This window comes from Aquarana catesbeiana, linkage group LG03 (genome assembly GCF_042186555.1).
Source record: "Aquarana catesbeiana isolate 2022-GZ linkage group LG03, ASM4218655v1, whole genome shotgun sequence".
Lineage (NCBI taxonomy): Eukaryota > Metazoa > Chordata > Amphibia > Anura > Ranidae > Aquarana > Aquarana catesbeiana.
The window spans coordinates 54,720,739-54,736,155 of NC_133326.1; positions in this window are offsets into that span (position 1 = coordinate 54,720,739).

Genomic DNA, 15,417 nt, shown 5'->3' on the forward strand with positions numbered 1-15,417 from the left:
CTGGCCAGTGGAAGCAGCTAATCAAGCATGACCTGTACTTGATTAGCTGAAGTAGGGAGCAGAGATGACATTAGGAATTTAAAAGGCCCCTGATATTTTTATGAAGAGAACCTGTCATCTGGCCATGATATCACAAAGGGTGCTTGTTAGCCCACTTGAGATCGATAAACGAAAAAAATGGTATACCAGCAACTCAAATATTGTACAATGTGAAAGGGTATGCACTGGGATAGAATCATATTTTGCAATCCATATTTGAAAGAAAGACAGCAGACAAAGCCAAGAATTTAAATGAGACTGTATCCTAAACCAATAAAAGTCACACTGGCATAGAGCTCTTATTTTGTATGCCTTTTTATATTTGCTAATCCATATATACAACAAAAAGTTAATTCATTTCATATTACCTGTTATCTGTTAAAGGATATAATTAAAAGTTGATTAAAAGTGAGCTAATTTTGTACAGCCTTTGATGTGGCTAAACGATTAAAGCAATTTGATAGAAGTAGGTATAGTTTCCAAAAATCTATTCCAAATCTAGTGATGGAGCCTCTCAGCCTAACATCCAGTAATGTGAGAGCTATAAAAATGAGTTAATGCCTAGTGCAGTCCCTGAGCTAAACATAATATGGTTTGGCACAGATATTTCAAACTAGACAAGAACCAGACAGGAGCATGTCTATACTATGTGATAATGAGTGCCACTCCATCCACTGGTGGTTAAATCCCATACCCTGCAGTAAGTGACTGTAGGTTATAAAAACATTAGGAGAGCCATTGCATATGCTGACCCTAATAGGAGCCAGCAGGGGACAAAATTCTCTCTTTGACCCCCCCCCCCGGCCCCTATAATATTTGTGTTTGTGTAGGAAAGTTCTTGGTGCCGAATCTATCTTCTAATGTTTTATTACTGGCTTCCAATTGTATAAGCAGTGATTACGTTACCATGTTTGTCACTAACAATCAGTTGGAGCCATTCATGATAATACATTGAGGCAGCTTTTTTTGTTTGGATTTTAATAAAATACTACAAGCAATGATGGGATCTACTTCTCTGACAGTAGCACCCTTCACCAGTTTCTTAGATCTACATTGACATTTATGATGTAAAAAAGTCATTGTTATCTTCTCATCAATGACTGTATACCACATGGCCAGAGGACATAATGTAATTGAATTATGATTTCATCTAGCAATGTGTGCACATATCCAGATACATTCTATAAATTAGTAATAGAAGAATATTGTAGTACACAGGGAAGGCAGTCAGAATCCATCTTGCACTGGTCTGGCTCCGCTAACATTAATTGTGATTCTGATTGCTGTTTTTTGGATAAAAAAGAGAAACCAAGTATCAACATAGACTTTAAATTGGTAGCCACCAGTAGACCCAAATGAAATAGAGAGCACTCAGTTGAATAAATATCCAAATTTATTATGACATCATTGTGAAAAACATTTCAAAAACAGAAATTTAATTAGAAACAGGTAATTTCATATCTATACATATGATATTGTCCCAAACAGGTGTGGCCTATGTGAACACAAAATAACCTGTAGGTATGTCCATGGATATGGTGGACTCTGTGGCTAGTATTTAGAGAAGGCCTTTCATATCAGGGCCCCACAGGAAATCAAAGTACCAAGGGATGGCTACGTGTTTCGCTTACAGCTTCCTCAGGGGATCCTATTGGTACCAGATTACAATTGGGAAACATGGAATGGCCAGCCCAATGCCACAAGGAGAGATGGAAGGACAGTACACAGATAGCCCCAAAGCGAGAGTGCATCAAATGTATTTCAGCCAAATAAGGGAGCTTGCCATAAAGTAAAAGCATACACCATACATAAAGTTTTTCCAAAAAAGCAGGTCCAAAAAGGCAGGACCTGGAGAGATGTCAGATGTTTGTGTAGAAGGAAGCCATCTTATATGGGTAAAAATGCTCCAAATATTATGTATCCGCTTGCATTTGATACACTCTCCCAGTGCTTATGCCGATCCTGGCTGTAACCAGGATCGGCAAATATTGATCTTTTTTGTATCTATATTTGGATGTGGTGCCACAATCTCAGTCATGTCTCTAAAACTTTCTAATATTTTTTGGATAAACACAACATTTCCAGCATCATTCAGTTTTGATCTTAATTGGCTGCATTTTTCAAACATGACAGAGGGTCTTTTCACACCAGGTGTTGTAGGACTGCATTGGCAAGACAAGGCAAAATGCCTTGTCTCCTACCTGGCCAGTTCCCAAGCCGTTAACAAGCCGTACTTATTTACAGCGCAGTGCAATATAAGGCAATCCACTGCCACGTAACACAGGGCAGCCAATAGAATTGTGACATCTCAATAAAATACATTTTTTAAAAGTGAACAGTGCGATGCACCACAATCTGCACATTGGCACTGTTGTTATCCAAACGCATTCCACTGTACACTAGCCACTACGTGCAGAGTGCAGAGAGCTGCAGCTGCAGGGCTGGTGGTCGGACGCTCAGGATCTCGGCATGGCTCCATAGGACCCAGTGGCATACAGTTTGTTTGTCTCTTTTCTTGGCTTTCCAATGAGAGCAGCACCCTTTTACCATTGCAGTGCCTTTAAATCCTTCTTGGGTGCAGCCTAATTAATAGGGGACCTTCGTGTGGGTTTTTTTGTGGAGCTCCTGCCCTGGAAGTGCGAGTGCCACCCCTGATCCATCTTGGGTATCAGTCCGCTGCAGCAAATACTTATTGGCTAACATTCCTTGACATACAGAGGGTGACAGAAACATATAAACTCCTTAATCTAACCCCTGAGGAACGTGTCAGGTCAATGGAGATTACTCACAGTTGGATATCTGTCACATATATCTATGGTCATGTACAATAGGCATATGTTTTTATGCCATTGATGTCATGTTATTTTTTTCATGCAATTTTTTCATGTGCTTTTTAAACTATTTGAATAAACCTATTTCCTATATGTTTATTGGTGTTTTGCCTACCATTAAAATCCTATTCCCATGGGGGTCTGTATCTTTTTGCTAGCCGCTACGTGTAACGCAGCGGCTGGTGTGAATAGACACGTAAAGCTTGTATGTTAAAGTATAACTGCACCACTGACCACTCTTATACTCAACTGCCCCTGACTGTAACCCAGCAAGATATCACCCACAAAGCTGCCAAGCTGTTTGTCAACAATCTTCTAAGCCGAGTCCATGCATGCACAGTCAGGGCTGTCTTTAAGGCATGGCAAAAGGGTCAGCTGCCCTGGTCCCTGTCATTATTGTGGGGCCCAAAGCAGCTGCCCCATACTTGCCAACTATCCCAGTTTAAATTCCCTTGTCCCTTGAGGTTTTAGTCTCATGCTGTGTCCTGATATCTCAGTGTGAAGTTTTGTTACTAATGCTGCCCAGCTCTGCCCTATTGTGTACAGATGACTCACTTGCAGACCCTGTGTTTACATGTAAATACCGGCATTGCTATGTAAATAGCAGCGGCATTCATATATAAATAGTGGCGGACCAGCAGCATTCATATATAATAGAGGCGGTATTCGTATATATATCATATCCACCATCACCTATACTGAATGCTGCCCACTGGGGAGATAAAGGGGCATTCTTGAAAGTCCTCCCTACAAATGTGGTCATTAAGCCTACCATCAGCCTGTTCTGCAAAGGTAAGAAAATTAGTGGGGGGGAGGGTAGTGTGGGGTGTACAGAGGTAGGCAGAAAAGTTATTACAGTTTGGGGGCACAAGTGAGCAAGGAGGGATGTATTAAGGTAAGGAAGGTGGGTGCAAGGATGAGCAGAGGAGGCAGGTAGAGTTAAAGGGGAGGGGGATTGGATTGGAGAGGATGGGGGAGGTTTGGGGTGCAGAGGTTAGCAACAGTTAATGGCACTGCTGTGTAACAGCACGTTTCTGTGGTGTCGGGAAAGCGATTTTGCATGCGTTCCCAACACACACAAATGTGAACGCAGGCTAAATGTCTCAGTTACATTGGTGATCAGTGTAAATCTTCTCATTACATTGGTGCTTGGTGTAGAATCCTTTCATTTACACTAGTGGCCAGTGTGAATGTCCCCCTTACATTGGTGGTCAGTGTAAATCCCCCCTTACATTGGTGGCTACTGTGAATGCTTCTATTACATTAGTGGTCAGTGTAAACGCCTATTGCATTAGTGGTCAGTGTAAACCCCTATAACATTGGTGGCCAGTGTTGAAACTCCTTTTTTATATTGGTTGTCGGTAAAAAAAAATTAGCATTGCCATTGATCACACCCTCCCCTCCCCCCAGCATTGCCACTGATCCTAGGAGTCCTAGGATCCCTAGGAGTTTTTTGTCTATTAATGTGTCCCCTTACCTCCCCAGTCCATGGTATGTAGGTGGCGAGGAGATAATGTGCTGTAACCTCTAGCAATCAATCAGTAAGCAGTAATCATTTTGCAGTAACCAGTGAGCAGTACTGATGTACAGTAATCTCTAGCAACCAATCAACAAGCAGAAATCATGTGCTGTAACCTCTAGCAACTAATCAGTGGACCGTAATGTTTGCTGTAACCTTTAGCAACCAGTCAGTGAACGGTAATGATAGACTGTAACCTCTGGCAACCAATCGCAGCCTGATCTGATTCAGTAAACTGATTTTGAGTCTAGCTGCTATTTATTGACTCAGAGTAGGTGGAGAGCAAAACTGCATTGGGGGGGGGGGCAAGAAAATTTTTGCCCAGGGTCCAATCAATATTAAAGACGGCCCTGTGCACAGTATACCTTCCATTCAATCCAATAGAAAAAACAATCTCAGCCACGGTTTCGTGAACCCCTAGGGTTCCTCCAGAGGCTGCCAGGGGTTCCTTGAGTGGTGGCTGTTTGACTTCCTATTTGATGGTGTCTGCATAGTTGCTGGACCAGTGCCACTTTACAGAGTCAGCAGTATGTCACGAATTATCTATGTAGCTGCCTGTAAGGCTTGCATTTTGACCACCTCTGTAAGGAGAATGCATGCTAAAAGGTTCCCTGAGACCTGAAAATTATTTTAGGGGTTCCTCTGGGGTGAAAAGATTGAAAGGCTGCAAAAGAGTGTTTTATGACCCTGGAGAATGGATTACAAACCCTCCATAGGTTTGAAAAGAGAGCTACTGCACATGATCGAGGCCAGTTTGTGGGCGGAGCCTACTTGGTCCTGCACATGCGGGTATCTTTCACGTAGAGCGCACTCATAAATGCCTGGGACCAGGTGGAGACTGCAGTCATGTGAAAAATGTGATGTTATGGCGGTACCCTGGCTTAGAGATGAGCGTGTGTGTGTGTAGAAGCAAAATATACAGAGTTCCTCAGTAAAATATCTTGTCCCATGTCACTACACACTAACTTGATTTAAGCTGCATTAGGAGGGATGTGCTGACCCTTTGCCCATTCCACCGGTCCAGCGTACCTCTGTTACCTCATTCACAGTAAGAAAATGGGGTCCCACCGTGCATATAGTGCCGACCTCATGCGTGCATTAACTCCTTCTCTTCCCAGTCATATGTGACTAGGCCACAGATGTCCATAACGTGGGTTCAGTTCCAGGTGCCACTGGAAACGGACCACTAGGGAAGGAATCAGAACTTCAACCTCCTCACTACCAGAGGACCTGTCACCTTACCAGGTACCACGCCTAACAATTGCTTACTTTGTGCCTTGAACTTGGTTTGGTACTCTTAGCAACTACACTCCACTTCTTTGTCTTGCCAAGTTAAATCTTTTGTAGTGGCGTTACTTCATACCCCTTTGTGCTTTACAGACCCTGGTTGTTTAGATACTCCAGAACCAACATGCACCCCTTTAATAACTTCAGACCAGGCTTACAATAGTTGATGCAACTTTACTGAAGAGTTTTCAACATTACAGTCCAGTTTAAACAGTCTAATCCCTAATCCTAACTATAACTGTAAGGCTGCACAGGCATACCTCTGAAAACTTCTTCAAACAACTGCTGGGCTTGCAACAACTCTCTCCAGTGTGTATGGTTAAACAAGCTCACAGGGTCCCCACTGGTCCCCGGCCTGCTGGACTTGGACCACGGTTCTTTCTGTTCCACATGCTCAATTACATGGCTAGGGATATGATCCTGACAGAGTCCCGCAAGCAGCAAGAGCTGCCAAGTGCTGTGATATGAGAATGCGGTTATCCACCCATACAGAAGAAACTACGCTCTTTCACAGATGTTCGCAGACGCCTGCGGGAGAAAGGTCTGGTTTATAGTATGCTCTATCCTAGCCACCTTAAAGTCATCCATAATGACTCTGCAAAGTTCTTTAGGTCGCCTACTGAAACGACTGACTGGTTGGATTCCATTGCTTGAGCTGAGGCTGGGTTGTCTGGCCTGCTTGGTCCTTACCCTCGGCTGAAGGTGCGCTGCCTTACCCTGTCCCTGGAATGAGTCCTAAATTGTTTCATTTGAAGCTTGCTGAAAGGTTTTTTTTCCTTCACCCATTAATCTTCCTCCCTTTTTTAATATGTATCTGTTAACTGTTTGGGAACAACTGAGGTTGTTATCTGGTCGAAGCGGGAAGATGTGATGCTATACTGAGTACTGTTGTTAACCTGCATGTCTCCCTGGTTTCTATTTGAGTGAACAATTCGCTGGAACAGTCTGCTTTTGATTTCACTAGGTTTGGGACTGAAGTTTCTTCAGAATTTTTCCCATTTTGTGGTTTTAGCCGGAGCAAACAGGGTAATGGGGCTATAGATTTTCATGTTTTTGTTGTTACATTTTATTCTCAGATTTTTTTTCAATTTTTTTTTCTTTTTTGTGATTTTTTCCTTGCCTTCTGGACATTTACTGGGGTTGTCCTAGCCTGGTCTGTTTCCCAGCTAAGCATTTGCCTTGAACAATGTGTACTATAGTACTAAGTTATTCTATGTCTGGTGGGATACCGTTCTCTGTATCTGGGTTTCCCGTTCCCCCTTCTTCTCCACCATCACTTCCTTTTTTATTCTATATGCATTATCCTGTCTCGGGGAGTATTATATATGTATTATTACTATATGAGTAATCTTAAAATTGTTTCCTGGAATGTCACGGTGCTAAATTCGAAATCTAAATGGTCCATGGTATTGAAATATCTCAAAAATCAGAGTCCCCACATAGTTCTCCTCCAGGAGACTCATTTGATTGGCAATAGAGCACTAAACAGGAACTGGATCCGGACATCTATACACACCACCCATTCCTCATAAGCCAGGAGTGTAGCCATTTTTTAATGCATAAAAAGCTAGTTTGTACGATTGAACATGTGATCACAGATCCCCAGGGATAGTATGCCATTTTCATTCTAGACATCGACAGCTGTTGACAGTGGTGAATATGTATGTCCCACCCCCCTTGCAAAATGCGTTCCTGTATGCAGTCCTGGAAAAAGTTGCCACCTTTGGGCCTCTAAAGTTACTTGTGGCCGGTGACTTCAATAATATTTAAGACTATACTTTAGACACCTAAAACCTGGCCCAAGTGCAGGACCTAGATCTTCAGCATTGGGCAGACTCAGCGGCATTGGAGGAGTTGTGGCGTTGGAAACACCCCATGGTGCGAGGCTACTCCTATCTCCCTTATGTAGTGGCCTCCTCATCTCGCATTGACCTAGCTTTCGCCAACTCGGCCCTATTGCCCTTAATCTCTGATGTTGCATATTTGGCTGGTGGGATCTCTGACCACACTTTCTTACAGGTTGTGCTGTCCCTTTTGCCGGGTAGGAATCCTGGTGTTTGGCGGTTGCACCCAGGCTGGGTGGTGGAGCCCTCAATGGAATCCTCAGTTTCCCCGCATTTGAAAGAGTTCTGGGAGCTCAATGATGGCACTGCCACTCTGCTTGTGGCGTGGGACAACTTTAAGGCATCCACACGGGGGGCTTATGTATATTATTTGGCTGGTGGGATCTCTGACCACACTTCCTTACAGGTTGTGCTGTCCCTTTTGCCGGGTAGGAATCCTGGTGTTTGGCGGTTGCACCCAGGCTGGGTGGTGGAGCCCTCGATGGAATCAGTTTCCCCGCATTTGAAAGAGTTCTGGGAGCTCAATGATGGCACTGCCGCTCTGCTTGTGGTGTGGGACACCTTTAAGGCATCCACACGGGGGGGGGCTTATGTATAAAATATAAAAGCTACCAGGGTTTCACCTAATTTGACCACTAAGGAATTATAGGACAGGGAACAGAAATGTGCCCAAACTCATGCTATATCATGCTAGATAGGCAATACTAATGCTTTATCAGAACCTCACCCAATGTACTTTCAAAAATCAGGCAGAAGATCTGTTTGAAAAGGGAGACAAGAATGGGAAATTATTGGCCCTTCTTACTGCAGCTTCCAATGCCGCGTACACACGAGCGGACTTTACGGCAGACTTTGCCCGGCGGACGGGATTTCGTCGGACAATTCGATGTGTGTGGGCTCCAGCGGACTTTGTTTTCTCAAAAGTTGGACGGACTTAGATTTGAAACATGTTTTAAATCAATCTGTCAAAATCGAGTCTGGTCGAAAAGTCCGCTCGTCTGTATGCTAGTTCGACGGACAAAAAGCCACGCTAGGGCAGCTATTGGCTACTGGCTATGAACTTCCTTGTTTTAGTCCGGTCGTACGTCATCATGTAAGAATTCGACGGACTTTGGTGGATTGTGTGTAGGCAAGTCCGTTCATTCAGAAAGTCCGTCGTAAAGTCTGTCGAAAAGTCCGCCGAGCAAAGTCTACCGTAAAGTCCATTCGTGTTACGCGGCACAAGACTAATACAATGGTTCCCTGTATTTACTCCTTAGGTGGCACCTTGGTAAGGGACAGGGAGGAAATTATGCAGGTGTTTGTTCACTACTATTCCCAGCTATATTCTCCTATTCCCCCAATATGAGCCAGAGGTCCTTACTGATCTGCTGGATACTCTTTGGATTCCAGTACTGCCTGACTCGGTTGTAGCACAGCTTGATGACCCATTCACCGAAAAAGAGTTGGCTGCTGCCATCAGCTATTTTCCGAATGTCAACTCCACGGGTCCGAATGAGATCCCTGCAGAATGGTATAAAAATGACTCATACCTTGTTACACCTAGGCTGCTAAAGCTGTATTGGGAGTGTTTAGAGACTGGGACCCTGTCATTATCCTTTTATGAAGCTCATGTGGTGTTATTATCTAAGCCAGATTTGGACCTCCTGTTTTGCTCCTCATATCACCCAATTGCATTGCTCAACATGGACCTTAAAATACTCACCAAAATGATCTCTACTAGGCTCACCAAGGTGCTACACTATTTGATCTCCTCGGACCAGACTGGTTTCATGCCTAAGAAAGCCACATTCGTAGAGTGTATATGCACACCCAGCTTGGTCCTGAGGTTTCCTCTGGGGGAGCCCTGATGTTTCTTGACCTGAAGAAGGCATTTGACTCCACAGATTGGACCTATATGAGTCATGTATTTGTCAAGAACCATGAATCAGACAGAGACAGAAAATGCAGTAAAAATCACACTTTTTAATAAAATGGTAAAAATGGTACAAATAGTAATCGTAGTCAAAACATAGCCAGGGTTAGGTAGCCAAAGCAGGTAGTCAGAACAAGCCAGTAAATCAGGAAGCCAGAGATCAGCGTAGTAAGAGGCAGCAGACAGGATCAGGAACCAGAAGGGATGTCAGCCCCTTCAACAGGAACACAGCAGAGAGTCTCCAGATATGTTTGACCAAGGCGAAGACATGGAATGAATGATCCAAGCAGTTTAAATAGCCAGAAGGGGCTGGCTGTAGGCTGGACTGATGAGCAGGAAAGGATCACCAGGTGGGCCACTACTACCTCTGTGGGCTCAACTATTAAAGCCTGGCAGGTGGCACACGGGCCTACTCTGCCTAGCCCTGGTCAGCTGTCTCCCCATGTCCCGTTGTGGAGAAACCCAAATCTTTCACACTTTTATGACTGAACTTTTTCTTGACCCAGTGGTATATGGACTAAATATGGCATTAAGACGTTACATAGTCCATATAGTATCTCACGGTTCCTTGATGTTCTTTTGATGAACTTAAACGGCTCTACAATCTACCTAACACTTTTCCTCAGGTATATTCAACCGAGACATGCCTTTTTGTCCCAATTTGGATTAGGTCCTTGAAGCCAGTGATCTGAAATTGCTGACCCGAAATGACGAGTTAACCAAACCATTATCCACTATATATAAAGACCTCTTTCCAGAAACGGTTCAACTAATGAGACCATGTAAACTGGCCTGGAACGCTGCTGCCCACAGGTTAGACTGTGATGATTGGGATGATGTTTTGGAAGCCCCAATTACGAAACTAGTCACCACTAGGGACTGATTGATGCTTTATACGTTTTTGCATAGAGTTTACTTTACTCCAGCTAGGCTGGCTAAGATATATAGGGGCCAATCCTTTGTATGTTGGAGATGCTCTATGCCTGTTGCAAACTTTATGCACATTTTTTGGGAGTGTCGTTCTATTAAACCCTTTTGGCAGGATGTATTGCATCAGTCACTTCCATCTCTGTCACCCTCTCGGTGGAAGTTAGTTTATTGAACTTAGTTGAGCCCTTGGCCACCACAAAAGTTATACACACTCTCCTTATTATTTTATGCTAGGAATTTGATCATTTTGTCCTGGAAAAAGTCTTCTGTGCCAACATTTGCGGCATGGAATTTTTTGGTGAATAAAGCAGTACCCCTCCACAAGGCCACCTATCTGAGTAGAGGGGCCTTTACCAAGTTTGAGAAGGTATGGGATGGTTGGATAGCATCTACAGACACAATCTTGGATTGAGTTCCTGTGCTCTTATTGTTCATTTTCTGTCACTGTCCAATGACTGTATGAAATACACTTTTTAAGGAGAGTTTGTTGACAATATATTTCATTCCTATTGTCGTTTCCAACTAAATGTTGGAATTTTGTTTTGATATTGATTTATATGTTCCTGGTGGGGGTGGATGGGGAAACTCTGGAAATTTTTCTATGACCTGCTAGTTATGATGTGCGGGGGGTGTTGATATCTCACTAGTTCTTACATACAGTATGCTTTCCTCCTGGTGGAGGTTTTTAATTGTGCATGTTTGATGGGGTAAATGTTCTGGATTGTTTTTTTTGAGGGGGGGGGGCTTTTATTGTGTTGAATTTTGTATTCTTTGTTTTGTACTCACTACCGTGTTTTTGTTACACTGTCGTGTATAACCTTTTTGTCAAAACTCAAATAAAAACACAAAATACCGCTTGCAAAGCGATCGTCCAATATTAGCTGAAGGGACAAACACGAAAATGTTTCTCGTACGATACCAGATCGTCAGATTTTCGTTTAATTAGTACAGTTTTCGTCCGAAAATACATCGTTTCCAAATTTTTGTTCTGTCATACAAGAATTTTTGTACTTTAGTAACCTATTGGTTTTCAATATAAATACTAGCTCCATATCATACAATCCATTTGTCTGATAATCTCATTGTACAATCATTTGTCCGATAATCTCATTGTGTTTACTAGGCTTTAGCCTAGCACCTATCTAGGAGGGTGCTACACAGGTTTCCTCTGATTCGTTTAGTATCTCAGCAAAGCAACAGATGTATTTTTAACCAATCTATTTCATCATTGCACAAACCTGCAATACAAGATATATAGGACTTAAATGTAATAATAAATGTTTTTAAAGACAAGAATGTATTACACTGACCGGGTATTGTTTGTGGACCTGTCTGAAATCTCATTAAAATGTGCTAATTAGATGCAGGCAAACTCTATAGGGAATAACCTGCTCTTTCGAACGGTCTCTCCGCAGTATAATAATTGTTGGTATTGCTGTAAAACAATCTACAGAAAATATAATATTGAATTCTACTGTCTAACTAGTGCATACTTTTTCAAACACTTTCATTCTAGGGCTCCTGAGGGTAGTCATGAACAAAGGCTTCCAATCATTCCTGACAATGAGATATTTTTGCAAAAGGTACACTTTATTGATCATAAAGCTGTGTACATACTATTCATTTTTTTGGTTGAACGCAAAAAACCTGTCAGCTCCGGTCAGAGACACTGTAATAACCATGCAAGGTTAGTTCAGCGATCTTCCCCCACTGAGCTATTGTGTTCTGACAGGGGGGCAGCCAGAACACTCTGATCAGAGCTCTTTGCCATTGGCTGAGTGTGCTGATTGGGATTCGGTCGGATGCTGGTTTTCCAGCATGCACATCAACAGCCGGCTTCTGTCGGACAGATCGACATACACACGGGCAGAATTTTGGCCATTTTTTTTTTTTAACTGGCAAATGTCTCCCGACATTCTACCCATGTGTGCAGGGCTTAACTGCTGGGTAAACTCCACATAGGTTATAAACTATACAGTTGACTTATATCTATACCAGCCTTAAAGAACAAGGAGCCAGGTAAAAGTTTCCTTCTGATCCTGTTATATCAATGTGGTCTTTTCCTAACTATCTTGTCACTCTCCATATATAGATCTGTAATCTTATGGGAAATATATGTTTGGTTATTAATAAAACAAATGTAATACAGAATTTTTGGTATTTATTTCGAAACCTAGACTCAGCACAAGGTAAGGCCACAAACCTTCTCTCTTTACCATATGAAAGTGGCACATACATGATACGGCTGACACTTACAACGATCAGCTATATGACCACCCACCATAACCTGTCAAGGCATGGACTCCACCAGATCTCTGAAAGTATGCTGTGGTATCTGGCACCAAGACATCAGTAGCAGATCCTTAAATTGCTGTAAATTGTGAGGTGGGGTCTCCGTGGATCAAATTTTTTTCCCAGCACATACCACAGATGCTTGATTGCTTTTGACCCAGGTCAGCAGCCCCATACACAACAAACTGTAATGCACTGTGTGTTCTGACCAGTGGCCTACCGGCGGGAGGGTGTTCCACCCCGGTGCCATGCATTGGGGGGGTGTCAGCCTGACGCCCCCCGTGAGTGAAGCCGTGACAGCGAGCCACCGGGCACAGGCAGCAGCAGCGGGGCTGTGACAGTCAGGGCAGGGAGAGATCATCTGTGACAGGGTGCGGGGGTGCCCATGTGCGGACCTTACCCGGGTGACTGACACCCAGGGCCAGCCACCGGATTCACTTTGTGCCGCACAGCAGGGGAGAGAGACAGTGAGCAGAGCTGGAGAGAGTATGGCAACTGCTGGATGTAACTTTTCATGTTAACCAGCAGGTGATTGGTTGCTAGTTGGTCCTAGCAACCAATCATTAGCATTGTTAATATGAAAAATTAAGCAGTTCCTGCCCTCTGTTCAGCACTGCTGTGTCTCCAGCTCTGCATGCATGCCCCAGTAAGGTAAGAAGGGGCAATGTGTAATGTACAGGGGTCCAGAGCTGGGGGGGGGGGGGCGTGTAATGTGCAGGAGGGGTCCATAGCTGGGGTGGGGGCTGTGTAATGTGCAGGGGTCCAAAGCTGGGGTGGGAGGCTGTGTAATGTACAGGGGTCCAGAGCTGCGGGTGGGCCATGTAATGTGCAGGGGACCATAGCTGGGGTGGGGGGGGGGCTGTGTAATGTACAGGGGTCCATAGCTGGGGGGGCTGTGTAATGTACAGGGGTCCATAGCTGGAGGGGCTGTGTAATGTACAGGGGTTCGGAGCTGTGGGGGTGAGGTAGGCACCGGCCTAGAGCGCAGTCAGCTGGGGGGTTGTGGAGAGGGGGTACACAGTAGTGACAAAGAGATATTGGGGGGTGCAGAGGTATAAAGGGGGCACAGTGGGGTGTTTTTACATTTTAAAGTTGGGGAGTGCCAGATATAGGATCCAACCCGGGTGCCAAATACTCTAGGTACGCCCCTGGTTCTGACACCTTTCTATCGGAAACCAGCATTAACTTTTTCAGCACTTTAAACTACATTAGATCTTCTTTTGGATTGAACTATATGGGCCATCCTTCACTCCCCATGTGCATTAAAGAGCTGTGGCCGCCCATGACCCTGTCACCCACATGCACTGCACTATTGGGGTTCCTTTGACCCAGTCCTCTAGCCATTACAAGCCCTTGTCAAAGTCTCTCAAAACCTTATGTTTGCCCATTTTTTCTGCTTTCAACACATCAACATCATGGACAACATGTTCACTTGCTGCCTAATACATCTCACCTACTTTCAGATGTCATTGTAATAATCAATGTTATTCACTTTATTATACAGTTTACTTATCAGTGGTCATAATGTTATGGCCATTCTCAGTTTTTCCAGAGTGACCAGGAGAACCTGATTGCCACTTCTGCTTACCCCTCTCCTCTTCTACGGCTCACTTTGATTATTGAGGTCACTTATTATTATAGCGATGGGCCAATAGTGAGCTACAGTAGACAGGAAGCTGCCAACCATATGACCTGGTTCCTTCTCATGATATAATTATCAGGGCTTGTGGGGTACTATAGAGAGAAACAGACTTGGCGGGCAAGCAGCTGGAGGTGCCTACAGTTCAATGTACGGTATCTCACAAAAGTGAGTACACCCCTCACATTTTTTGTAAATATTTTATTATATCTTTTCATATCTTTTCATGTGACAAAACTGAAGAAATTACACTTTGCTACAATGTAAAGTACACCCCTAAGTGAAAATTTCCAAATTTGGCCCAATTAGCCATTTTCCCTCCCCCGTTGTTATGTGACTTGTTAGTGTTACAGGGTCTCATGTGTGAATGGGGAGCAGGTGTGTTAAATTTGGTGTTTTTCACTCTCACTCTCTCATACTGGTCACTGGAAGTTCAACATGGCACCTCATGGCAAAGAACTCTCTGAGAATCTGAAAAAAAGAATTGTTGCTCTACATAAAGATGGCTTAGGCAATATCAAGATTTCCAAGACCCTGAAAAAGACCCCTGCAGCATGGTGGCCAGCGGTTTAACAGGACAGCTACCACTCAAGACAGGCCTCGCCATGGTCGACCAAAGAGGTTGAGTGCACATGCGCAGCGTCATATCTAGAGGTTGTCTTTGGGAAATAGACATATGAGTGCTGCCAGCAGTGCTGCAGCGGTTCAAGGGGTGGGGGGTCAGACTGTCAGTGCTCAGACCATACGCCGAACACTGCATTAAATTGGTCTGCATGGCTGTTGTCCCAGAAGGAAGCCTGTTCTGAAGATGATGTACAAGAAAGCCTGCAAACAGTTTACTGAAGACAAGCAGGCTAAGGACATGGATGACTGGAACCATGTCCTGTGGTCCAATGAGACCAAGATAAGCTTATTTGGTTCAGATGGTGTCAAGCATGTGTGGCGGCAACCAGGTGAGGAGTACAAAAACAAGTGTATCTTGCCTACAGTCAAGCATGGTGGTGGGAGTGTCATGGCCTGGGGCTGCATGAGTGCTGCCGACACTGGGGAGCTACAGTTCATTGAGGGAACCATGAATGCCAACATGTACTGTGACATACTGAAGCAGAGCATGATCCCCT